Source organism: Hylobates moloch, unplaced genomic scaffold (assembly GCF_009828535.3).
Source record: "Hylobates moloch isolate HMO894 unplaced genomic scaffold, HMol_V3 SCAFFOLD_3, whole genome shotgun sequence".
NCBI classification, from domain to species: Eukaryota; Metazoa; Chordata; class Mammalia; order Primates; family Hylobatidae; genus Hylobates; species Hylobates moloch.
In genome coordinates this window covers 104,843,568-104,868,567 of record NW_026652278.1, presented here as the reverse complement: position 1 = coordinate 104,868,567, position 25,000 = coordinate 104,843,568, and the positions used below count along the sequence as shown (strand labels likewise).

The window sequence follows — 25,000 nt, the reverse complement described above, 5'->3', positions numbered from 1 at the left end:
TTATTACAAAAGCACTAACAATCCTAACAATACCCACCATTTACTGAGCACTTAGCTTGCTATCAACTTACATATGTTTATTACTTATGCCAAATTTATGAAGTCTTGTTATTCTCATTTTGTGGATGAGAAATCTGAGGTGACAAGAGGTGATGCAGTTTATTAAAGATCACAGAGCGTGTCAGTAAGTTGCAGAGTTGGTGTTGGAATGCAGATCTGTCTCCCTTCAAACCTGCACTGTGAACAAATTCACCACACTGTCTCTGAATATTTTATTTTTCTGTATTTCAAACCTAGAATGACTGCCTATGGCTTTTCAACTACCCTCTCCCCCTCACTTTGAAATATACTCTCCTGGGCAGGGGGTGTCTCCCTACTGCTTTAGTGAGCAGGAAAGAATGACCCTTCTTGATCTACTGCACAGTGACTGAGGGTACAGGCAGAAATGCAGAGAAGCCTCCTGCACCACCACATTAGTCCAGCAGCGTTCCAGAAGTCCAAGGTGAAACTGTAACCCACTCCTCCTCTTCCTGGAGCTTAACTTGGCAAGTGCCTCCTGATCAGACCTCTATGCATTTGGAGTCCTCCCTATGGGCTCTAAATGAATCCCTGTTCAATCAACAATGCCTAGGTTTATGTACACAGAGGGGCTAAGGCCTGCTCTGCAAAAACCATCCTCAAGTTGGAGTTTCTGTCACATTTTTCTTCGGAGGTTGCCTTTTAAGAAGATCATTAAGAAATTAAAGACACCCAAACTAGTTTTGGCATAAAGGGGAATGTATTGATGGACATGAGGATGGGAAATGCAGACAGTCCTCATGTGGGATTAGAACAGGAAATGGAAAGCTGTTAGTGGAAGCCTGCCTCTCTTTCTTTCTTTCCCTCCACAGTCTGATTTATTCATTCCATTAAGACTTGAATGCCTACTATGTGTCAGGCACCATGCTAGGTAGGTGGGGCGAGTGTACCCACAGATGTAAATGAAACAGACAAGGTCTGCTTCATTTCTCTCTGTAGACCATCTTTATCTGATCTATTTACAATGGCTTTGCATGACCTCTCGACTCAAGCATTTAACAGAAACTAACTCAGTTGCAGCGTCTTTAGTTTAAAGATAAAATCTTAGCACAACGCATGGCTTGTTCCTTCCAACATTTAATCAGGTGTACAACAAAGGGGCTTGAAGCAGGGAGGTTTGCATGGACAATCTCAAGTCAAGGAAAAATAAATTATGTAAAAATGGGATGTTGGGAAGGAAAAACTGGAGAAAGAAATGATGATCATCTCTACTGCAAAGACTTTCAAAGATAAAGGGATGATGAAGGTTTCCATAAGCTTGAGGAAAGAAGGGGAAAGAGCCCTAGGAAGGCCAGGCACTCATGCTGAGGTAGGAAAGGCTTTGATGGCTCAGCCAGAGACACCAGTTTGAGTGTGAGGGGAGGCTTTGAGTAAGGCACTGCTCGCTCACACAGCCTCTCACCCGGGGCCTTAGGGAAGCCTGGGTGAAATACCTTGGGAGGGTAGAAGGGACAGAAGAGAAGAGGGGAATTATAAATCTTAAAACAAGGCCTTCCCTGCAGTGCCTGAAAAACTCATAGTTGCTTAAAAACTCAAATCATATAAGGTTGCCTGAAACATTTGTGAACCCTGGAGGCAATCAATCTCCAATTATGAGAGCAGCAGATGGAGGGCAGAGATACTACAGCAGTGGCTCACGAAGACTGGAAGGCATCCAGGAAAAAGGGGGGCAGGGAGGCTAAAAGTTGAGATGTGTGATAACAAAACTCTGTATGATTGCCCCTTAAGTTTTATAGACACGAGGGCTACTGTGGTCCGGAGGAGGAGTATTTACAATTACCAATGTAAATGTGAACTCTACTCACCAGTCTGGACTTTGAATTTGAATGTCCTAAATATGCCTCAAGTCCCTCACTTCTAATACCATCACAAAATATTTCAGCTTAATTCCTGCCCTTCAAGGGAATCTTGAGAGGATACGATATTTCATTTGCTTAACTATACATTTCTAAGGAATTGTTTAAGTCTGACCAAATTTATTCATATGATCTACTTTGATTTGTAGTTCAATTTACAATTTTGGGGAAAAAAATCATGGCTGGTAAATGGGAATAGTGTCTAAAGTTTTCAAAGAAATTTGGTACGTGCCAAAAGGCTGCATATATAAAGAGCTGTGATTACATAATGCTGATTTAGGGAGATAGGTGCATTACCTTAGATTATTTGAACTTCATCAGTGATTACTTTGTATAGTGAGTCCTAGATTAATTTTCCATGAAGTAATGTGCTTAGATATTTTATTATAAAGCCAAGTAGCCTACAATGTCTTAGCTTTTGTTATTCTTCTGATTTTTCCTCCTTATCAGGTCTGAAATTTGAAACTATTCCCTCAAGGGATTCACTCTATTTGCCCCCCCCTTTTTTTTTTTGGTTCCTCAGTGACTCTCCTTCTTCTCATTAATTAATTAATTTGCTTCAACAAATATTTATTGAACCCCTCTGATGTTCCAGGGTAACTACAATTCTTACTTTCACAGAATATTTTTGGGACAGACAATCTACCACAAGCTCTGGGCATCTCTGCAAGTTCTTGCAGTGTGTGTCAAGAATGAGAGATCAGGCCGGGCGCGGTGGCTCACGCTTGTAATCCCAGCACTTTGGGAGGCCGAGGTGGGCGGATCACGAGGTCAGGAGATCAAGACCACGGTGAAACCCCGTCTCTACTAAAAATACAAAAAATTAGCCGGGCGTGGTGGCGGGCGCCTGTAGTCCCAGCTACTCGGAGAGGCTGAGGCAGGAGAATGGCGTGAACCTGGGAGGCGGAGCTTGCAGTGAGCCGAGATTGCGCCACTGCACTCCAGCCTGGGTGACAGAGCGAGACTCCGTCTCAAAAAAAAAAAAAGAATGCAAGATCAGGCCTGGTGCAGTAGCTAACACCTGTAATTCCAACATTTTGGGAGGCTGAGGCAGGATGATCATTTGAAGCCATGAGTTTGAAACCAGCCTGGGCACATAGCGAGAACCTTATATAAAATAAAAATAAAAATAAAAATATTAGCCTGTAGCGGTGGCACACACCTGTAGTATTAGCAACTCAGGATGCTGAGAGGGAGGATTTTTTGTGTCCAAGAGTTTGAAGTCGCAGTGAATTATGATTTGTGCCACTGCACTCCATCCAGGGCAATAGAGTTAGACCCTGTCTGAAAAAACAAAAACAAAACAAAACAAAACAAAAAAACAAACAAACAAAAAACGCCAGGCCAACCTCTCCTTACCTGGGAATTTATTAGAATTTGCAGCATCTTTGAGGAATGAGGTCATGTCTCTCACTGGGACAAAGAGCAGGCTTTTTTTTTTTTTTTTTTTTTTTTCTGAGATGGAGTCTCGCTCTTTCACCCAGGCTGGAGAGCAGTGGCGTGATCTCGGCTCACTGCAAGCTCTGCCTCCCAGGTTCACACCATTCTCCTGCCTCAGCCTCCCGAGTAGCTGGGACTACAGGCGCCCGCCACCACGCCCGGCTAATTTTTTGTATTTTTAGTAGAGATGGGGTTTCACCGTGTTAGCCAGGATGGTCTCGATCTCCTGATCTCGTGATCCGCCCGCCTTGGCCTCCCAAAGTGCTGGGATTACAGGCCTGAGCAACCACGCCTGGCCAAGAGCAGGCTTTTTATAAAAGCAGTGGGCTCCCTAAGCCCAGTGTTCCTTGGCTGCAATACAGACAAACCCACTGACTGCATACACAGCATCCACTGGCCCACTCACTACTACTGCAATGGGACTTGGAGGACATGAGGAGCAGATGTCAGCATGATGTTCATGCTGCTTGATGTACTATGGGTACTAAAACCTTTTGTCTCTGACTCAGGAGTTTCATGTCTTCTGCCAAAATCCATGAAATAACAGGCTAGCTCATTAGCTTATAAGGAGAGTAGAAGCAAATTACAGACCCTGACAAACTTAATATTTTCCAAGAATTGCATCACTCCTAGATGAGCCTCTCACAGAGTAAAATTGTATGTAATTTCCTAAATATTCATCTTAACTGAAATAGGATAAAGGCAGAAATGGCAACTTTATTTGACATACATTTATTTTTTGTGTGTTCTATGTTGTCCAAAATGTATAGCCTGCATATTACCAATTCCATGCTCTTCAAAAAAATCAAATTCTTAAAGATTAAGATTTGTGGCAATTTTCTTCCAATAATGCAAATTAACCAAAATTTTCTGGATACCTGCTATGTGCCAGGATCTGTAAGGCGATATAAGGATGAATTAGACACAGTTCTAGAATTTTAGGCTCAGGGTTTACTAGAGATGACAGGCAAATACATCTGAAATAAAAGACTGAATCTGCTCAGATATAGTTAAATTCCAAGCAAAGAATGGGCAAAGAGTGATTGTGATTTGTAGTTTAATTTACCATTTTTAGGAAAAAAAAAATGATTTTTTATTCAGGGAAAGGAGGTTTAGTTAAGTTACGCTTTGTTTAGAAGACCGACTAGGACATTGAAAGATGGGTAGGACTCCAGCCAGTGGAAGTGAAAGGGGTAGGGTCTGAGGAGGAGGCGTGGATGCCGGTGTGAAGAGATGCACATCAGACAGATATGGTGAGATGTGAGGCACAGCAAGAGCAAAGACACAGAGGGACCTTGTAGAAAGTGACTGGGGTCAGCAGGAAGTCCAAGTTCTCAGGGGTGGCTGTGGCTGGGCTGATGACTGACACAGACTTTAATCAAGTTTAGGTGCTCAGGGAGGCATGGGGCATTTTAACACTTTACGTTGGCGAAGTATTTTATTGCTGTATAGCAATTACTCAAATACTCCTTAGTAATGTTATTTCCATGAATCTGTTAATTTTACCTTATCTATTTTATTTACTTTTAAAGGAAATAAATGACATAAATGGGTATTAAGAACTTAAGTTGTTCTTGAGTCCTATTTCAATTTCACTTAATTTCCCCTTTTTGATTTGAGGCCAAACTCATTGATCTGGGGCCCTGTGGTAGATTGTTTCCTATTTTTTGTTTTTCTCCATTGTAACTAATGAATTAATTATGCAGCTTTGTTTAATATCTGTCTTCCTCACTATAATTTAAACTCCAACAAGGCAGGAAATGAGTTTGTTTTGTTCCCTTCTATAACCTCAGTACCTTGAATAACTCCTAGCACATAGTAGGTGCTCAAAAAATATTTGTTGTTGTTAAATGTTTATAAAAGCAGATGCAAGCTAAATCCAGGTAACCTATCTTGTTGACTAATCCTATGCATTGCTTACTGTTGATACGTTGGGAATATTTCTTTTTATTTCAGGGATATCTGTAGTGTTCAAAGAAGGTAAGATACCTTTTGTCATCTCCAAACTATTAAATTCTCTGCCTACATTCTTGAAGTGACAAGAACAACATGCTTAATTTTAATTCATACTCTTGTCTCTTTGAAATAATGTAAAATTTTTAGAATATCTCTTAATGTTGATTCTCATCAGTTTTACCAGAAATTTCCACAAAATTTGCTTTATAAGTACATTATCAAATTATCTGAAAATTCTGTGACAATGTTTATGTCAAAGCTTCTGGCCCATAAAATAAGCCAATCTGGGTGTTAATGAGGATGCCAACACCAACAAATGTTTGCCGTCATTCACATCAACCCTCATCTTGACGGTTTTCTGCAATTTCTGACAGTAAGTTGGGTCTTCTTTCTAGTGCCTCACTGCCGCCCTCTACTGGTGGCACTTATCAGCACAGGTATAAGCAATTTCACTTTTAACTGTTTATACTTATTAATGAAAACAAATGTGACACTCTACAGAACAGGTCTAAATAAATTATAAGACTTAGTAATGGCCTGTAAAAATGGAAAATTTTGTGGAACATTAAAATAGCAGTGCATATTATGCAACTGACAAATACTCATATTTGAATTTCATTTCAGTAAAGATCCATTAATATTTTTGAATTTTGTCTTAGGAAAAAACTCACTAATCCACTGTCCCAAAATCTATGATGATTCAATATAGCAATGATTAAAATTATAGTTGTATGCAAATACATGGAAATTAAATAACCTGCTCCTGAATGATTGTTGGGTCAACAATAAAACCAAGGTGGAAATTTAAAAATTCTTTGAACAGAATGATAACAGTGACACAACCTACAAAACCTTTGGGATACAGCAAAGGTAGTGCTAAGAGGAAAGTTCATAACATTAAATACCTACATGAAAACGTCTGAAAGAACACAAATAGACAATCTAAGGTCATACTTCAAGGAGCTAGAGAAACAAGAACAAACCAAACCCAAACTCAGCAGAAGAAAAGAAATAACAAAGATCAGAGCAGAACTAAATGAAATTGAAACAAAAAGTACAAAAGATAAATGAAATGAAAAGCTGGTTCTTCGAAAAGTTAAATAAAATTGATAGACCATTAGTGAGATTAACCAAGAAAAGAAAAGAGAAGATTCAAGTAAGCTCAATCAGAAAAGAAACGGGTGATATTGGCTGGGCATGGTGGCTCACGCCTGTAATCCTAGCACTTTGGGAGGCCTAGGCGGGAGGATCATGAGGTCAGGAGGTCGAGACCATCCTGGCTAACACAGTGAAACCCCGTCTCTACTGAAAATACAAAAAAATTAGCTGGACGTGGTGGCAGGCGCCTGTAGTCCCAGCTACTGGGGAGGCTGAGGCAGAAGAATGGCGTGAACCTGGGAGGTAGAGCTTGCAGTTAGCCGAGATCGCGCCACTGCACTCCAGCCTGGGTGACAGAGCCAGACTCTGTATCAAAAAAAAAAAAAAAAAAAGAAACGAGTGATACTACAACCAATATCACAGAAATACAAAGGATCATTCAAGGCTACTGAAAAACTTTACACACATGAACTAGAAGACCTAGAGGAGATTAATAACTTTCTGGAAATATACAACCCTCCTAGATTAAACCAGGAAGAAATAGAAACTCTGAACAGACCAATAACAAGGAGTGAGATTGAAATGGTAACTAAAAAGCCACCAATAAAAAAAGTTCAGGACCAGATGAATTCACAGTTGAATTATATCAGACATTTAAAGAAGAATGGTACCAATCCTATTGAAACTATTCCAAAAGATAAAGAGAGAATCCTCCCTAAATCATTCTATAAAGTCAACATCATCCTAACATCAAAACCAGGAAAGGACATAACAAAAAAAGAAAACTACAGGCCAATACTCCTGATGAACATAGATGCAAAAATCCTGAACAAAATACTAGCTAACAGAATCCAACAGCATATAAAAAAGATAATCGACCATGATAAAGTGGGTTTCATACCAGGGATGCAGGGATAGTTTAACATCTGCAAGGCAATAAATGTGATACACCACATAAACAGAATTAAAAATAAAAATCACATGATCATATAAATAGATGCAGAAAAAGCATTTGACAAAATCCAGAATCTCTTTATAATTAAAACCCTCAACAAAATTGGCATAGAAGGGGCATACCATAAGGTAATAAAAGCCATTTGTGACAAACCTATAGTCAACGTCATACTGAATGGGGAAAAGTTGAAAGCATTCTCCCTGAAAACTGGAACAAGACAAGGATGCCCACTTTCACAACTTCTATTCAACATAGTATTGGAAGTCCTAGCCAGAGCAATTAGATAAGAGAAAGAAATAAAGAGCATCCAAATTGGTAATGAGGAAGTCAAACTGTGACTGTTTGCTGATGACATGATCGTATACCTAGAAAACTCTAAGGACTCATCCAAAAAGCTCCTAGAACTGGTAAATGAATTAAGTAAAGTTTCAGGATACAAAATTAATGTACACAAATCAGTAGCTCTGCTATACATCAACAGTGACCAAGCTGAGATTCAAATCAAGAACTCAACCCCTTTTAAAATAGCTGCAAAAAAACAAAATACTTAGGAATATACTTAACCAAGGAGGTGAAAAACCTCTACAAGGAAAACTACAAAATACTGCTGAAAGAAATGATAGATGACACAAACAAATGGAAACACATCCCATGCTCATGGATGGATAGAATCAATATTGTGAAAATAACCATACTGCCAAAAGCAATCTACAAATTCAATGCAATTCCCATCAAAGTACAACCATCATTTTTCACAGAATAAGAAAAAATAATTCTAAAGTTCATATGGAACCAGAAAAGAGCCAGCATAGCCAAAGCAAGACTAAGCAAAAAGAACAAATCTATAGGCATCACACTTCCTGACTATAAGGCCATAGTCACCAAAGCAGTATGGTATTGGTATAAAAATAGACATGTAGTCACTTTAGAATGACTAAATATATAAGAGAAATACTGTTAATGCAAAAGAGCCTTATCTATTAAATGCTCCATGGGTCCATAACTTGCAAACAATGATGGTTCTGAACATGTACATGACCCCAAAGTCTTTGGTCATGTTCTCTTGTCTTCTTCCTTACTCTCAGCACACACCCTATAGGCAACAAAGCTGCCAACCTCACCTCATAAATATGGTCTTTGCTTCTCAGTCTCTCTTCTTGCTGCCTGTTTCAGGCTTTCTCCCTGTTTAGTTTGGACCACTAGCCTCCAGGCTGGTCTTCCTGCCACTTGTCTCTTTTCCAGTTCCCATTCTTTATGCTTCATGTACTGCCCAGATAGGTTCTTAGAAAGCAGAACTGACTATGTTACCTTCCTAGTTAGAAACTCCTGGCTCATTGTTGCCTATAGGATAAAACCCAAACTCCTGAACTTGGCGTGGAGGGTTCAAGTTGCCATGCTCAGCACTACCTGCCATCAGTGTAGCTTCTGCCACTGTGAACTTGCCCTTAGTACTCTGGAATGGTGTCCCTAGGACTCTGTTTTCAACTGTATGGCAGAGTCTAACCTTATGCTCTGTCATAATTCAGTTACTTAACTGTCTTCCAGTAGACTGTGACTTCTGTGGGTGACCACAGTGTCTCACTCATTTTTTTCATCTCAGCGTCTCATGCTGTGACTAGCACACTGTAGAAGCTGTGTGAATGGACACATAAATGAATGAATGAATGTTCCTCTCCCCATTTTTATCTAATAAACTCATCAGTTTTCAAGTCTTAGGTTATAAAGGTTCTTCTCTAAAGACTTCCTTGACTCTAATATGGCAGAATTAATTGCTGTCATGGTAGTTAAACAACCTGGAGGAGTGAAAAGGATATGAGCTTCGGAGGCAAATGACCCTGGGCTAATCACTTAGTCTTGACACTCACTATCTGTGTCACCTTCAATAAGTAGCTCAGCTTTTCTGAAATGAACATTAGTTTCCTCATCTTTAAATGGAGTTAACACCACTTCCTCATAGGACTGATGCAAAGATTAAATACGCAAGTAAAAGTTCATGACACATGAAAATTTCATTAAATTTCAGCATTTATTTCCTTTCCCGGAGGGTGAAGACCCTATTTAATTCATACCTAGGTTCCCAGAACTTCAGAAACTGTAGAGATTCAGTAAATGTTTGTTGAGTAAATAAATGATTCCCAGAGTTGTAGTTAGTCAAAAGTAGTGTAAGTATATACTTTAAAAAGGTCTTTTAAACTAATACAATTGTTTATTAATTCCTTTCTACTCACTTAGTATAAATATCACATCCTAATACTCTGAAATATCTTGAATCAAATTCTTCTCATTTTTATGATTATAGTATCTAAAGTATACACACGTCTTGTGGTTTGAGGCATATTTTCAGACCTTTCAATTACACTTCCCTCTGTACATTTCCTTTATGTAGTCACTGTAAAGTATGTTTGTGCAGTGTTTGGATAATAAGTAACATTTATTTTGTAATGGTATATATATGTAACAATTTTAAGTAAGATGAAGCAAAATATAAAATTTTTCATACAGTGTAATAGCAACTCTGTAAAAAATCATCAAAAACCACTGACATTTTCTTCCAGAGGTAGACAAATCCATCCTAAAATTTATATAGAATCTTAAGGGACTTTGAATAGCTAAAACAATTTTGAAAAAAAGGAAAATTGGAGGACTTACACTTCCTGATTTCAAAACTTACAATGAAGCTATAGTAATCCAAACAGTAGTATAGATCATCGATGTATAAGAAGCCCAGAAATAAACCATCATATATAGGGTCACATGATTTCCAACAAGAGTGCCAAGACCATCCAATGAGGAAAGAATAGTTTTTTCCAACAAACGGTATCATGAAAACTGTATATCCACATACAGAAGAATGAAGTGGGACCCTTACTTTACAACACCACATACAAAAATTAACTCATAATGGATCAAAGACACAAATGTAAGAGTTAGAATTGGAAGAACACATAGGAGGAAGGCTTCATGAAATAGGGTTTGGTAATTTTTTTATATGAAATGGAAAGCACAAGCAACAAAATAAATAATAGATAAATTAGACTACATCAAAATTGAAAACTTTGGACATCAAAGGGCACAATCAGCAGAGTGAAAAGGAAACCTATGAAATGAGAAAAAATATTTGCAAATCATGGAACTGACAATGAGTTAATATCCAGAGTATATAAAGAACAACTGTAACTCAACAACAAAAAAATCAAACATGGGCAAAGCATTAGCATTTGAAACTATAATTTTGGAAACTAAAAGTTAAGTTAATTTGGATCTGTTATTTGATTCATCCACTAAAGTTTTTTTGTTGTTGTTTAAAGTGCTTATCAGCATAATGATAAATGTCATGCACATTTGTGAAGAAACATCCTTTTTGGTCCCTTTTGGAAATGGGAGGCATTCCTTGATCTTTATGTTTTGCCTTATTTAATGTAGTGGAATAAAGCAGACAAAGCTTGAAAAAAATGGGCAAAGTTTGAATAGACATTTCTCCAAAGAAGATATACAAATGGCCAATAAGTACAGAAAAAGTCCCCAATATCACTAATCATTACAGAAATGCAGATCAAAAGCACAATGAGATACTACCTCACACCCATTAAGATGGCTACCATGAAAAAATCAGAAAATAACATGTTGGAAAGGATGTGGAGAAATCAGAACTCTTATGCAGTATTGTCACTGTACGGCAGTTCCTCAGAAAGTTAAAAATAGAATTACCATATGATCTAGTAATTCTACTTCTATATACACCCAAAAGAATTGAAAGCAGGAACTCAAGGAGATATTTATATACCCATGTCCATTGCATGATTAGTAATAGCCAAAATATGGAATCAGTCCACTGAATGGATGAATGGAGAAACAAAATTGGTATGTACATGCAATAAAATATTATTCCACCTTAAAAAGGAGGGCAATTCTGACATATGGATGAACCTTGAGGACATTATGTTGAGTGAAGGAAGCCGGTCACCAAAGGACAAATACAGCATGATATCACTTATATGAAGTACCTAGAGTAGTCACATTGATAGACACAGAAAGGAGAATGGTGTTTGCCAGGGGCTGGGGAAGAGAGAAATGGGAGTTATTGTTTACTGGATGCAGAGTTTCAAATTTGTGAGATAAAAAAGAGTTCTGTGGATGGATGGTAGTTACTGCAGTGCAACAATGAGAGTGTACTTAATGCCACTGAAATGTGCACTTAAAATCGTTCAGATGGTACATTTTGTATTATGTGTATTTTACCACAATTTAAAAAAATTATTGAAGAATGATCAGAAGGAAATACAATAAAACGTGGAATGTTTGCCTCTAAAGTGGTACTTTTCTATTATTTTCCTCTTTTTTTCCTTTTTTCTACAATGACTACGTATTGCTATGTAGTTAGGAAAAAATAACTTAATTCAAAAGTTTCATATGAAAACTTACCCAAAGTTTCAGTTCATTAGATTTCAATCCATTCCTGATTTAGAAGAACTTCCTAGTTAAGAAAAAGACATAAAGACAGAGGACTTTGTTATAAGAAGAAGGAATAATCTCTACTCTATTTCTTGCATTATGTCACAAGCATTGTTGCATGCTTGCTATTTGAAACATTGGATAAGGGAACAGGAAGGTCAAGTTCCTGAGTTGCAAATGAGTGCAGAGAAGTTACAATTGTATCATCACTATTCATCACTTTAGATATAAAAGGAAGAGGAATGTCACATCAAGGGAGACCAGATCCTGTCCAGAGTGCTTGACTGGGGACAAATCTCTTTTGGTTTCCTCCCTCCCTTAAATAGGGGAAAGGGCTTCAAATTTCTCCTTAAACTTCAACCATAAAGGAGAGAAAACTCACCATCAGAGGATCAAACTGTCAGTGGTGGTCATATCTGATAATTTTATTATGCATGAAATAAAAGGACTTTGCTGAAAAACCTCTGGGGTTGATATTTCATCTCCTAGAGTTCTGAAACTTTCATCCACTGACTTTAAAAAAGTCTATTTACTACTTTTGGGGCCTGCCAGAAAAATGGGAATCCCCCAGTTATTTATACAAAAATGTTGCTAAAGACGTTTGCAATAATAATTACTACTTTATTGTATATTAAAATGACAATGTGGCCGGGCACAGTGTCTTGCACCTGTAATCCCAGCACTGGGAGGCTGAGGTAGGCGGATCACGTGAGGTCAAGAGTTCAAGACCAGTCTGGCCAAAACATGGCGAAACGTTGTTTCTACTAAAAATACAAAATTAGCCAGGTGTGGTGGCGCATGCCTGTAATCCCAGCTACTCAGGAGGCTGAGGCAGGAGAATCGTTTGAATCCAGGAAGCAGAAGTTGCAGTGAGCCGAGATCAGGCCACTGCACTCCAGCCTGAGCAACAGAGCGAGACTGTCTCAAAAAAAAAAAAAAAAAAAAAGGCAATGGATTACTCTTCCCAGTAATTTACATTTTTCAACTCTCCTATAACCCTCTCAAACACCAGCTTATTCTCCTACAGCCCCTAAACCACCATCCTAGGTAGAGGTCTCCTGTTCTTAACTGCCACTTATGAACCTTGCTTTCACCCACTCCTATCCCCTGCTTTGGAATTCATGTCACCAGATTCTGTTATCCCACTGCCCTTCATTGTTGCTATCAGCTGCCAGTTCTCAGGGCATTTTGGCTCCTGGATCACTTGGTCTCTTCAAACCACTCTTATTCTTGGATATTTCAATAATCATGTGATGATCCAGGACTCTCCATTCCTTGAAATCCTTTCTTCCAAAGATGTTGTCCTTGACACAACCTCAGTCATTCACTTCCATGGTCATACAGCCTAAATTTTGTTATCATCAATCACAGCAACTCTTCCAGATTTTCAAATTCATGAATCTCTCTCGCTATTCACTACTACCCATCTTGTCCCCTTTTAGTCTCCAAAATCCAACAATCCTAAAATCCCATTGGGACCTCTACGGATCCTACTCCTGAACCCTTACTGTACTTTTATGATCCGTTTACCTTCTGCTCACTTAGGTGACTATTTCACGCTGTCTCTTCTTCCTCCACCCTCATTCTCATCAGATGAGGACTTCCACAGGCTCCCACTCCCTTCTATGAATCTAACGGCAGCTGCATCCCATACTCTGTCTTCCCTTCTGCTATCAGAGAGGGACCATCCATGCTCTTATCTAAAACCAAGCACTCCATTTGGGCACTAAGTCCACCTGTGTTTCTATTCAAGGGCAGCAGCATTTCTCTCCTCTTCCTCTCTCAATCTTTTACATCATCAAGCTTTTGCTCTCCTTTGGCTCATTCCTATCTGTTTACAAATAGGCCATTATTTCTTGCATCTTAGAAGACAAATCTCTTCATCTCACTTTCATCAGTAGTTATTGTCTTTTTTAGCAAAATTCCTTGAAAGAATTGTCTCTACTTGAGCTTCCAACCTCTCTCTTCCCATTCTCTTTTAAACGCATCCTAATTAGACTTTTGTCCCATTATGCCACTGAAACTAATTTTGTCAAAGTCACTGATCAACTCCATGTTGCTAAATTTAGCTGTCAATTCTTCTTATGATTACTTTTTTTGAGATGGGAGTCTCCCTCTGTCACCCAGGCTGGAGTGCAATGAGGCAATCTTGACTCACTGCAACCTCCAACTCCCAGGTTCAAGCGATTCTTGTGCCTCAGCCTCCCATGTAGCTGGTATTACAGGCATTTGCCACCACATCCGACTAATTTTTGTATTTTTAGTAGAGATGGGTTTTCACCATGTTGGCCAGTCTGGTCTCGAACTCCTGACCTCAAGTGATTCACCTGCCCTGGCCTCCCAAACTGTTGGGATTACAGGCGTGAGCAACCATGCCCGGCCTCCAGCAGTCAATTCTTACTCCTTATCTTAGTTGACCTGTCAAAAACATGTGACATAGAGCCTCCCTCCTCTGCTGTGTTCCAGGAAACCATACTCTCTTGGTTTTCCTCCTGTATTACTGATCACTCCTTAGTCTTTTTGGCTGGTTCCTCCTCTTCTTCTAGATCTCTTGATGTTGGAGTATGCAAACGCTCAGTCTCAAACTATCTTCCTTTCTCCATCTAAACCTATTCCTCGGTGACTTCATTCAGTTCATGGTTGTAAATATCACATATTTATTGGTAATCATCAAATTCCTATCTCCAGCCCAAACTTCACCTTAAACTTCAGATGCATATTTTCAACTGTAACTTGATATCTGCACTTGAGTTCACATTGAACCCCTGGTTGGCCTTTGTTAATGACTGAACCTTGTCAGCAGAGTGAAATGAAGGCCAACTCTTGATGAGCTGGGCATTCAAAAGAGGCTGAATAGGAGCAGGTGGGGTTACTGGAAGGGCCATGCCTTGTGGAAGGAACTTGGCTGGAAGGAAATCCTTGGTTTCCTCTTGTTCACTTTCAATTTGTGCATGGGCAGCTGTAGTCTTAACAAGGTTTTCTTCTGACAACTATGACTTGGGGGGATAACTGTGTTGAGACACTGTGGGACTTCTGAAACCTGTCTGTTGCATAATAACTAAGGCTTTTCTGTTCTTTCACTGTGACTTCTTTTTTCACACACAATAACTACTGGCTTGCAAACGAGAGATATTATCAGCCTATTCAATGTTTCCAGATTTCTGACAAGGGCTAGATAAAGAAGTATTTAAATCATTAAAATCTTCAAGAGTCTCTGTGCTGTATTTGTCTTTAATATATTTTTAAGAATCTAGGCCAGGCGCGGTGGCTCACGCCTGTAATCCCAGCACTTTGGGAGGCCGAGGTGGGCAGATCAAGAGGTTAGGAGATCGAGACCATCCTGGCTAACATGGTGAAACCCCGTCTCTACCAAAAATACAAAAAATTAGCTGGGTGTGGTGGCGGGCGCCTGTAGTCCCAGCTACTCATGAGGCTGAGGCAGGAGAATGGCGTGAACCCGGGAGGCGGAGCTTGCAGTGAGCTGAGATCGCGCCACTGCACTCCAGCCTGGGCGACAGAGCAAGACTCCGTCTCAAAAAAAAAAAAAAAATCTAGATTTTTAAAACATTGTATCATTAGAAAGCAAAACAGTGTTATTGTAAAAAAAATTTGGAGAAAAATAATATATAAAAGAACATAAGAATTATCTATGATCTCACTAAGAAATAAGCACTATGAATATTTTATTATTTTTTCTTTGTATAGCTATAGTATTTATAATGAAGTTTTAAAAAGTATAAGTTTTCAAAATTTAACTAAGTATTCTTTGTCTGACTACAATTGACCAGTCTTTGTGCCTCTAGATTGAGATGCGCAGGTGTACTCAGAAATGATTTAGAAAAACACTGTGACCCCTTGTGTGTATTTTGGTGTGTGTGCATCCTCTCACTCATGTTACAGTTAACTTGGTAATGTTTCTACATGTGCTATCTTCTGTTTTTCTTTCAGCCTTGCTTTAAAGCTGGACATCCTCACCACTCTGCCTGCCCCAACCTACTTAACACAAATGACTAACCCCGATAGCCAAGCATCATCAGCGAGTGCTAACCTTTATCAAAACCCTTTCCTAGAAAAAATCTCTGATATCTTGGTATTGGGCAGTCATGGCGCAGTTGACAGCTGGAAGGAGGGAGTGGGGTAAGGCTAGAGCCTCCCCTGGAGCTGGCTGTGAAAGTCAGGAAGGCATCTTGAAGGACACACAGAGCTTCAGGTCCTTGGGAGAGTTTGCTCTGGCAAGTGTGTCATCTTAGGCAAAGTAGATCTAAACAGACAATTGGCAGTCCTGGTAACCAGCAGGGTTAGAATGGATTAAGTGCGCAGCCTGAGGTAGAGAGATGGAGTCATGCTAACAGCCTAGCATAGCAAGGAAGTAGAAATAGTAATCATTACCATTTATTGAGTAAATATTGCTACCAATAATAGTCAACTCATAAAACTGTAGTGAGTATTAAGATAATGTATATAAGCATTGTAACAGAAAGGCTGACACACAGAACATGCTTAACAAATACTTATTAAAGAACAATGCATGCCACTTATTGTTATTAACTATCATTATTCAGCACTGGTGAACAGATGAGAGTGTCATTTAGGGTGGGGGAAGGGTGCTGCTTCCTTACATCTTTAAACACTGCCTGCTCATGAATATCCTCCACTCTATGATCTATTCACTTCATGGTGGATCCCAACCACACAGTAAGTCTCCTGCTTCCAAGTGAGTGCTTTTTTGTATTCATTGCACACCAGGTAACCTGGGTTCTAATCCTGACTCCATCACAAACCAGCTACGTGTGAACTTGTGCAAGTCACCTTTCCCTGCTAGACCTCAGTTTCCTCCTTTCTAAAGTTGGGGATTTTTGTTAAAGTCTTTAAAGTCCCTTTCGATTCTATGATTCTGTAGTGCTACTTCTGCCCTCCCGAAGTTCAGCAGCAAGTGACCAAGGATCAGTGCCAGCCTGGTCTGCTACAGTAGGATATACATAGCACTTAATAATGGCTACTGTTTGTTTTTATCAAGCATTGCTATAAGGGTCTTAATATATTAACTCATTTAATTATCCAAAAAAACTTAAGGAAAATGGACATTGTTATCCTCATGTTACGGATGAGAAAATTAAGGCCCTTAGTGATTAACTTGGTCATGGCCAAAAAGCAAGGAAGAGACAAAGCTGATACTAACACAAGCAGTCAATGTATCATATTAAAAGCATCCTGCACTACAGGTTCCCATTTACACTTGATAAAGGTAACCTAGATCAGGTGTCATTTTGAATAGATAGTAAAGTCTTGTTTTTAAATAACCTGATAGAACAAGAGCAAAAACTTGGCCATGCTATGGACAACTTGCTTTAAAACATACACCTGCTGATACAGAATCTATGGTATTCATTTTGGGACTCTTTAAATATATTTAAATGGAGCAAATATTCAGGGTGTGTTGTTTTGTTATGCAACACCAAATCAAAGGAGGCATCTGGAAGGATCTGGAGCCTCTCAAATGTTACAACCTTCTACCATCTCTAGTTGAGTAGGTGTTATTATATACTTATGAGAAAATAGATGCAGTTCTCCAAGTGTTATGTTGATGAATTTATGAATTAAATTTTCAATTTAACCCATGGGGAAAATTTCCTTTGTGAGCTAGAGAGTTTTAACAGTGGTCTCATTCAAAGAAAAAAAATTGAGCAGGACAGTAGAGATCCATGAAATTTTATTTATTTAGCAAATCTGTATTGTTCACCTACAATGTGTCATGCATTGGGCTAGGTACTGGGAATTCAGAGATAAAAAGATATAGTCTTGATTTTCAAAAAGAGCTAGTTGTGTACAGAGATGAAGAAGAAATCATCACAATTTATTTCAATAAGTTATTGAGTAGAGAAAATCTCTGGGTCCTAAGAAATGGCTAACCTAACAGGACAAAGTGGCCACTGACTTTAGTAGAAAGCAGTCATGTAAGTCAAGTCTTCCCAGGGTTAGTGATGCTTGAGCTGGGTCTTAGAAATAAAATAGGCCACAAAGGAAGGAAATGGTCTTGCAAGGAGGAAAAGTAATAGTGGTGACAAGAGTATGGCATGGTTGGAAAAGAACAAGTAGCTTGACACTGCTGAAGTTTAGCTTCATCTGGGGTATTGGAGAGGAATAAAAGATGTGGCTGGAAGGTGGCCGAATAGGAACAGCTCCAGTCTATAGCTCCCAGCCTGTGCAATACAGAAGATGGGTGATTTCTGCATTTCCAACTGAGCAAACGGCACACCAGGAGATTATATCCTGTGCCTGGCTCGGAGGGTCCCACACCCACAGAGCCTCACTCATTGATAGCACAGCAGTCTGAGACCAAACTGCAGGGTGGCAACAAGGCTGGGGGAGGGGCGCCCACCATTGCTGAGGCTTGAGTAGGTAAACAAAGCAGCCTGGACGCTCAAACTGGGTGGAGCCCACCGCAGCTCAAGAAGGCCTGCCTGCCTCTGTAGACTCTACCTCTGGAGGCAGGGCATAGCCAAACAAAAGGCAGCAGAAACCTCTGCAGACTTAAATGTCCCTGTCTGACAGCTTTAAAGAGAGTAGTGGTTGTCCCAGCATGGAGTTTGAGATCTGAGAACGGACAGACTACCTGCTCAAGTGGGTCCCTGACCCCCGAGTAGCCTAACTGGGAGGCACCCTCCAATAGGGGCAGACTGACACCTCACATGGCCGGGTACCCCTCTGAGACGAAGCTTCCAGAGGAATGATCAGGTAGTAACATCTGCTGTTCAGCAATATTCGCTGTTCTGCAGCCTCGGCTGCTGTTACCCAGGCAAACAGGGTCTGGAGTGGTCCTCCAGCAAACTCCAACAGATCTGCAGCCGAGGGTCCTGATTGTTAGAAGGAAAACTAACAGAAAGGACATCCACACCAAAACCCCATCTGTACATCACCATCGTCAAAGACCAAAGGTAGACAAAACCACAAAGATGGGGAAAAAATGGAGCAAAAAGCTGAAAATTCTAAAAATCAGAGTGCCTCTCCACCTCCAAAACAACGCAGCTCCTCACCAGCAATGGAACAAAGCTGGACAGAGAATGACGTTGACGAGTTCAGAGGAGAAGCCTTCAGATGATCAAACTTCTCTGAGCTAAAGGAGGAAGTTCGAACCCATCGCAAAGAAGCTAAAAACCTTGAAAAAAGATTAGATGAATGGCTAACTAGAATAACCAGTGTAGAGAAGTTCTTAAATGACCTGATGGAGCTGAAAACCATGGCACGAGAACTACGTGACGAATGCACAAGCTTCAGTAGCTGATTCGATCAACTGGAAGAAAGGGTATCAGTGATTGAAGATCAAATGAATGAAATGAAGTGAGAAGAGATGTTTAGAGAAAAAAGAATAAAAAGAAACGAACAAAATGTCCAAGAAATATGGGACTATGTGAAAAGACCAAATCTACGTCTGATTGGTGTACCTGAGAGTGACGGGGAGAATGGAACCAAGTTGGAAAACACTCTGCAGGATATTACCCAGGACAACTTCCCCAACCTAGCAAGGCAGGCCAACATTCAAATTCAGGAAATACAGAGAAAGCCACAAAGATATTCTTTGAGGAGAGCAACTCCAAGACACATAATTGTCAGATTCACCAAAGTTGAAATGAAGGAAAAAATTTTAAGGGTGGCCAGAGAGAAAGGTCGGCTGATCCACAAAGGGAAGCCCATCAGACTAACAGTGGATCTCTCCGCAGAAACTCTACAAGCCACAGGAGAGTGGGGCCAATATTCAACATTCTTAAAGAAAAGAATTTTCAACCCAGAATTTCATATCCAGCCAAACTAAGCTTCATAAGTGAAGGAGAAATAAAATGCTTTACAGACAAGCAAATGCTGAGAGATTTTGTCACCACCAGGCCTGCCCTAAAAGAGCTCCTGAAGGAAGCACTAAACATGGAAAGGAAAAACCAGTACCAGCCACTGCAAAAACATGCCAAATTGTAAAGACCATCAATGCTAGGAAGAAACTGCATCAACTAATGAGCAAAATAACTGGCTAACATTATAATGACAGGATCAAATTCACACATAACAATATTAACTTTAAAAGTAAATGGGCTAAATACTCCAATTAAAAGACACAGACTGGCAAATTGGATAAAGAGTCAAGACCCATCAGTGTACTGTATTCAGGAAACCCATCTCACATGCAGAGACACACATAGGCTCAAAATAAAGGGATGGAGGAAGATCTACCAAGAAAATGGAATACAGAAAAAGGCAGGGGTTGCAATCCTAGTCTCTGATAAAACAGACTTTAAACCAACAAAGATCAAAAGAGACAAAGAAGGCCATTACATAATGGTAAAGGGATCAATTCAACAAGAAGAGCTAACTATCCTAAATATATATGCACCCAATACAGGAGCACGCAGATTAAAAAAGCAAGTCGTTGGAGACCTAGAAAGAGACTTAGACTCCCACACAATAATAATGGGAGACTTTAACACCCCACTGTCAACATTAGACAGATCAACGAGATAGAAAGTTAACAAGGATATCCAGGAATTGATCTCAGCTCTGCACCAAGCAGACCTAATAGACATCTACAGAACTCTCCACCCCAAGTCAACAGAATATACATTCTTCTCAGCACCACATCACACTTATTCCAAACTTGACCACATAGTTTGAAGTAAAGCACTCCTCAGCAAATGTAAAAGAACAGAAATTATAACAAACTGTCTCTCAGACCACAGTGCAATCAAACTAGAACTCAGGATTAAGAAACTCACTCAAAACCGCTCAACTACATGGAAACTGAACAACCTGCTAAGAAGGCAGATATAAAGATGTTCTTTGAAACCAATGAGAACAAAGACACAACATACCAGAATCTCTGGGACACATTTAAAGCAGTGTGTAGAGGGAAATTTATAGCACTAAATGCCCACAAGAGAAAGCAGGAAAGATCTTAAATTGACACCCTAACATCACAATTAAAAGAAATAGAGAAGCAAGGGCAAACATATTCAAAAGCTAGCAGAAGGCAAGAAATAACTAAGATCAGAGCAGAACTAAAGGAGATAGAGACACAAAAAACCCTTCAAAAAATCAATGAATCCAGGAGCTGGTTTTTGGAAAAGCTCAACAAAATTGATAGACCACTAGCAAGAATAATAAAGAAGAAAAGAGAGAAGAATGAAATAGATGCAATAAAAATGATAAAGGGGATATCACCACCAATCTCACAGAAATACAAACTACCATCAGAGAATACTATAAACACCTCTACGCAAATAAACTAGAAAATCTAGAAGAAATGGATAAATTCCTCAACACATACACCCTCCCAAGACTAAACCAGGAAGAAGTTGAATCTCTGAATAGACCAATAACAGGCTCTGAAATTGAGGCAATAATTAATAGCCTACCAACCAAAAAAAGTCCAGGACCAGACAGATTCACAGCCGAATTCTGCCAGAGGTACAAAGAGGAGCTGGTACCATTCCTCCTGAAACTATTACAATCAATAGAAAAAGAGGGAATCCTCCCTAACTCATTTTATGAGGCCAGCATCATCCTGATACCAAAGACTGGCAGAGACACAACAAAAAAAGAGAATTTTAGACCAATATCCCTGATGAACATCGATGCAAAAATCCTCAATAAAATACTGGCAAACTGAATCCAGCAGCACATCAAAAAGCTTATCCACCATGATCAAGTGGGCTTCATCCCTGGGATGCAAGGCTGGTTCAACATACACAAATCAATAAACGTAATCCATCACATAAACAGAACAAATGACAAAAACCACATGATTATCTCAATAGATGCAGAAAAGGCCTTTGACAAAATTCAACAGCCCTTCATGCTAAAAACTCTCAATAAATTAGGTATTGATGGGATGTATCACAAAATAATAACAGCTATCTATGACAAACCCACAGCCAATACCATACTGAATGGGCAAAAACTGGAAGCATTCCCTTTGAAAACTCGCACAAGACAGGGATGCCCTCTCTTACCACTCCTATTCAACATAGTGTTGGAAGTTCTGGCCAGGGCAATCAGGCAGGAGAAAGAAATAAAGGGCATTCAATTAGGAAAAGAGGAAGTCAAACTGTCCCTGTTTGCAGATGACATGATTGTATATCAAGAAAACCCCATTGTCTCAGCCCAAAATCTCCTTAAGCTGATAGGCAACTTCTGCAGTCTCAGGATACAAAATCAATGTACAAAAGTCACAAGCATTCCTCCACACCAATAAAAGACAAACAGAGAGCCAAATCATGAGTGAACTCCCATTCACAATTGCTTCAAAGAGAATTAAATACCTAGGAATCCAACTTACAAGGGATGTGAAGGACCTCTTCAAGGAGAACTACAAACCACTGCTCAATGAAATAAAAGAGGACACAAACAAATGGAAGAACATTCCATGCTCATGGATAGGAAGAATCAATATTGTGAAAATGGCCATACTGCCCAAGGTAATTTGTAGATCCAATGCCATCCCCATCAAGCTACCAATGACTTTCTTCACAGAATTGGAAAAAACTACATTAAAGTTCATATGGAACCAAAAAGGCCCGCATTGCCAAGATAATCCTAAGCCAAAAGAACAAAGCTGGAGGCATCACACTACCTGACTTCAAACTATACTACAAGGCTACAGTAACCAAAACAGCATGGTACTGGTACCAAAACAGAGATATAGACCAATGGAACAGAACAGAGCCCTCAGAAATAATACCACACATCTACAACTATCTGATCTTTGACAAACCTGACAAAAACCAATACCATTCAGGACATAGGCATGGCCAAGGACTTCATGTCTAAAACACCAAAAGCAATGGAACAAAAGCCAAAATTGACAAATGGGATCTAATTAAACTAAAGAGCTTCTGCACAGCAAAAGAAACTACCATCAGAGTGAACAGGCAACCTACAGAATGGGAGAAAATTTTTGTAATCTACTTATCGGACAAAGGGCTAATATCCAGAATCTACAAAGAACTCAAACAAACTTACAAGAAAAAAACAAACAACCCCATCAAAAAGTGGGTGAAGTATATGAACAGACACTTCTCAAAAGAAGACATTTATGCAGCCAACAGACACATGAAAAAATGCTCATCATCACTGGCCATCAGAGAAATGCAAATCAAAACCACAATGAGATACCATCTCACACCAGTTAGAATGGCGATCATTAAAAAGTCAGGAAATAACAGATGCTGGAGAGGATGTAGAGAAATAGGAACACTTTTACACTGTTGGTGGGACTGTAAACTATTTCAACCATTGTGGAAGATAGTGTGGCGATTTCTCAAGGATCTAAAACTAGAAATGCCAATTGACCCAGCCATCCCATTACTGGGTATATACCCAAAGGATTATAAATCATGCTGCTATAAAGACACATACACACGTATGTTTATTGTGGCACTATTCACAATAGCAAATATTTGGAACCAACCCAAGTGTCCATCAATGATAGACTGGCTTAAGAAAATGTGGCACATGTACACCATGGAATACTATGCAGCCATAAAAAAGGATGAGTTCATGTCCTTTGTAGGGACATGGATGAAGCTGGAAACCAACATTCTCAGCAAACTATCGCAAGGACAAAAAACCAAACACTGCATGTTCTCACTCATAGGTGGGAATTGAACAATGAGAACACTTGGACACAGGAAGGGGAACATCACACACCGGGGCCTGTACTGGGGTGAGGGGATGGGGGAGGGATAGCATTAGGAGATATACCTAATGTAAATGACGAGTTAATGGGTGCAGCACACCAACATGGCACATGTATACATATGTAACAAACCTGCATGTTGTGCACATGTACCCTGGAACTTGAAGTATGATAAAAAAAAAAAAAAGATGTGGCTGGAGAAGCATGTAGCTGGGAGATCAAGAAGGCTATAAAGATATGTGCTCAGAAAAGGAGGCCTCTGAACAGCATGATGTGACACAAATTGTTCAAAAACAGCCCTGCACCCAGACTAGAGATGGAGGAGATCACGGTATGGTGCAGGATGCTGATGGCCTGAACCAAGTGAGAATGGATTGATATGGTAGATTCAAAAGATATTTAGAGAATGGAATCAGTGTGACTTCAAAATTGATTAGCTATTGTTGATTAAATAAAAAAGACATCTAGGGTGACTTCAAAGTTTTTGGCTTGGCTGAATTTGGGGTGAATTTTAGTGCCATATAGCAATATAAAAAGTACTGGGAGGCAGTAAATGATGAGTCCAATTTTGAAAATTTTAGATGTGAGATGCCTGTGGAATGCAGAGTAGAAATGGTAAGTAGGCATTTGGATAGGAGTCTAGACTCAGGGAGAGGAACAGCAGGGCCTTTAATATATTACTGTTAAGTACATCCAAGGTGAACATACAGTAAGAGAGAAAGAGGGTAGAGAACAGAATCTAACATGTATAATGGGGCAGAGAAAGAGAATAGAGAAGTAAGAGCAGCCAGAGATGTGGGAGGAAGACCAGAAGATCAGATGTGGCAGGAAGATCACTCAAGGTGATTTGGAAACCAAGGGAGGGAATTTAGAGAAAAAGTGTTAGTATCATAATAGTGTTATAATTTTAGAGAGAGAGAGAGAGAAAAAATAAAGTCTAAAAAGCAGCCTTTGGGTTTGTGTCCTGGGAAGCCTCTGATACATGAATGTAAGTTCAGGGCAAATGCCAGATTGCAGGGAGGTAGAAGTGAAAGGTGAAGAAATGGAGCCGAGGAGTAGAGGCTTGTCTATGGAGGAGTGTGGCTGAGAGGCACAGGAGAGAAAGGGAAGTAGCCCAAGAGGGATGCAGCCGCGAAAAGGGGTTTGTTTGTTTGTTTGTTTGTTTGCTTTTTTCAGGATACTCACACTTAAGCATGCTTACTAACGCAGCAGAGGGCTGAGAAGGCAGCATCCCCCTGAAAGAGGAAAAAGGAAGGGAACAGACTCCAGTTGTAAGGATTGGTTTGCCTTGTCTTGGGGAAGCAGGACACCCTTTTTACTGAAACAGACAGGAAAGAGGCAGAGGTGCTCTGGTTGTGTGAGGTTTTTAAGTAGAGGGCAGGGGAAGGGGAGGAAGGAAGTTGATGGAGTTACCTGCTTTTGGGCTGAGAGTAAGAAGTGAGGTGGCAGAACTGGGGCTTGAGGAGAATGAAAAACCTTCAGAAG

The 25,000-nt window shown here is 39.7% G+C and overlaps 1 protein-coding gene across 5 annotated transcripts in view; it reads right to left on the bottom strand.

The window, feature by feature from the left end:
• The window catches only part of ALPK1 (alpha kinase 1), a 157,791-nt gene that overhangs the window by 116,842 nt on the left and 15,949 nt on the right, over positions 1 to 25,000 (bottom strand). For all 5 annotated transcript variants that reach the window (XM_032145551.2, XM_058436642.1, XM_032145537.2 and 2 more), the window contains exon 2: positions 11,806 to 11,857. The gene's annotated coding sequence lies outside the window, so the exon portion shown is untranslated. The remainder of the gene's footprint in view (positions 1 to 11,805; positions 11,858 to 25,000) is intronic.